This window comes from Arctopsyche grandis, unplaced genomic scaffold, assembly GCF_051622035.1.
Source record: "Arctopsyche grandis isolate Sample6627 unplaced genomic scaffold, ASM5162203v2 HiC_scaffold_384, whole genome shotgun sequence".
In the NCBI taxonomy this organism is placed as follows: Eukaryota; Metazoa; Arthropoda; class Insecta; order Trichoptera; family Hydropsychidae; genus Arctopsyche; species Arctopsyche grandis.
In genome coordinates, this window is record NW_027518527.1 from 25,972 (window position 1) to 28,892 (window position 2,921).

General features: G+C 32.2%; 1 pseudogene; it reads left to right on the forward strand.

Moving 5' to 3' along the window:
- The first annotated feature begins 903 nt into the window (after positions 1-903).
- On the forward strand, positions 904-2,785 carry LOC143922107 (uncharacterized; annotated as a pseudogene).
- Positions 2,786-2,921: the final 136 nt, after the last annotated feature.

Below are 2,921 nucleotides of genomic sequence, written 5' to 3' on the forward strand. Positions count from 1 at the left end.
TGTACCATTTAATCTAAACTGAACAAAAAATTCACAAGTATTACATTTGGTAACGATGGCTTTAAAAAATGGGCCTGTGTAAAACTAGACATCTACTCGTTCTTGTATTTTCTATTACAATGATAAATCAACAATTAATTTTTGTTTAATCTTTAAATTAAAAAATTTATTAATTTAAGGTTTTAAATAACTTTATCTTTCATTTTTAAGAATCTTAAGGGTTGCTTCCGCACGTTTTTTCGTTCTTCTTTGTCAGCTTGCAAATTTTATTCCGCCTATCTTCTTTTTTAAAACTTCGTCTTCTTACAAGCTAGTGATTGGATCTATGCTTCAAGCTTAAGCAGATCCCTATTTCATTTCTGTACTTCTTGTTGAATTACGGGGCCAAGGCTCTACAGGCTATTACATACGCAATAACTTTTACCTCATTCCAACTCATAAGAGCTATTTCGCTTGCCATTGAAACAAAATTTACCAACTTTGCCTTTGCCTCAAATTTATACTTTTGTGCTATTTAATCACATTTTACAATGTTTCTCTTAATAACATTTATACATTGGCTATTAAATCACATTTTTACAATTTTTCGTTTTCTTCTTGACTTATTATTTCAAGGTGCTTGATACCAACTTAGATTATTGATATATCTTTTCTCTTCTAGCCATATACAAATAAATCTCTATGCTTAAATTATTTTGTTTATTTAATCAGAAATGGTTTTCTATGTTAAGGAAACAAATCAATTTTTTCTTTATTTTGTTAATGTTTCAAAATACCTTTTTATTTTAGATTGCTTATTGTCTTATGGACTTAAAATTTTTAGTTTCTGCTTTTGTTGGGCCCTTAATGAGAAAAGACTTGTCTTACGAAGTTATACCTTCCCATTATGACATTTTTGTCAACATGGAGAAAGACACTTTTAATGGATCTGTTACAATGCATCTTACAGCTGCAAAGCCAGTTACATTCTTTAGATTCAATAGTAAAGATTTAGAACTCGCTGAGTTAAAAATTTTGAAAGATAACGCGGAAATATCTAATTCGTTTGTAGAAAAGGATGAGTTTGTTACTGTTACACTTGCCTCTCAAATAGAAGGAACCTTTATTCTGTCTGTCCTTTACAGTGCACCATATTCAACATCTATGGAAGGGTTTTATAAAAGTAAATACAATGAAAATGATTTATATTCGACACACTTTGAAGCCACAGATGCAAGGAAAGCATTCCCATGTTTTGATCAGCCTGATATGAAAGCTACATTTTCAATATCTATACAAGCACTAGAAGGTATGATTGCTCTTTCTAATAACTCATTAAAAGAGCAAAAGGGCAATCTCTACATCTTCAATGAAACACCCAAAATGTCTACTTACATAGTTGCCTATGTTGTTGGGAAACTTGATTACATTGAAGACAACTCTACTATTCCAATAAGAGTCTATGCGGATGCTTCTGAGAAGCACTGGGGACAATTTTCTTTAGATGTGGCAGTTAAATGCTTAGCATTTTATGAAGAATATTTTGGCATTAAGTACCCTCTTCCTAAATTAGATATGGTAGCCATACCATCATTTGCTATGGGAGCTATGGAGAACTGGGGGTTGATAACTTACCGTAAAACATCTTTACTTTTTGATGAAACTTCTACATCTATAAGATCTAAAAAGAATATCGCCGTTACTGTCTGCCATGAGCTTGCTCACATGTGGTTTGGCAACCTTGTAACAATGAAGTGGTGGTCTGATTTATGGCTTAATGAAGGATTTGCAACTTGGGCAGCTACACTCGCTATTGAAAATTCAATACAAGATATTTTGCCATCTGATGCTTGGACTAATTTCATTAATGACGACATGAATTCAGGTATGGAAATGGATAGCATAAAGTCAACTCATAAGATTGGTATTGAGGTAGAAGATCCTGCACAGATTGATCAGATTTTCGATGCAATTTCTTACAACAAAGGTGCTTCAGTTATACGAATGCTAGAGAATTGGTTAGGTAATGAAACTTTTAGACTCGGCCTTGTTCATTATTTAGATAAATTTAAATATAACAATGCAGTTACTCATAATTTGTGGGATTCACTGTCATATGTTGCCAATTTATCAAACAAAGCTGAAAAAATTGACGTTAAAGCAGTGATTGATCCTTGGATACAGAGAGAAGGGTTTCCATTTATTAAAGTGGAAGATCTTGGAGACAAGTTGCGACTTACTCAAGAAAGATTTACTCTAGGTCATGTGAAGAAGGACCAACCATGGCCAATTCCTGTTAACATTCTTTGGATAACGGACAAAGATCAGAAATCTACAAAAATCACTACCATTTTAATTGAAGATGAATCAATTGAAATCGAGAAACAATCTGCTGTTTATAAACTAAATAATGAAGTTTCTGGTTTTCACAGAGTGCTTTATCCCGATCAATATGTTAACACACTATTGAAATATAACCTTTCATCTGCTAACTTGCTCAATTTATATTCCGATGCTTTTGCTCTATCTACTGCAGGGTTTTTGTCGCTACAGAATACTTTGGATTTACTTGAAAATTTAGCACACGAATCAAATTATGATGTTTTATTGGCTGTTTTAAGCCAACTCCAATTTTTAAAGGGTGTATTTTTTGATAAGAAGGAAAAATTCGATTTTTTTAATCAAAAGATAATTGATATCGTTCGTGAGCGGTTTAATGAGATTGATCTTAAAGCGTTTTCAAATGATATTAACACTGCATCAACTCATTCTTTGATTGTGTCTAATGCAGTTTCTTCCGGTTACAGTAAGGCTATTGATTCATTAAAAGCTTCAAATATCTCTGAAATTAATCCTGAATATATGAGATCTTATTTTTGTGCACGCATTGATAGTGAATTTAAAAAAACTTTTGAATTGTATAAAACAAGTAAAAAGCCCGG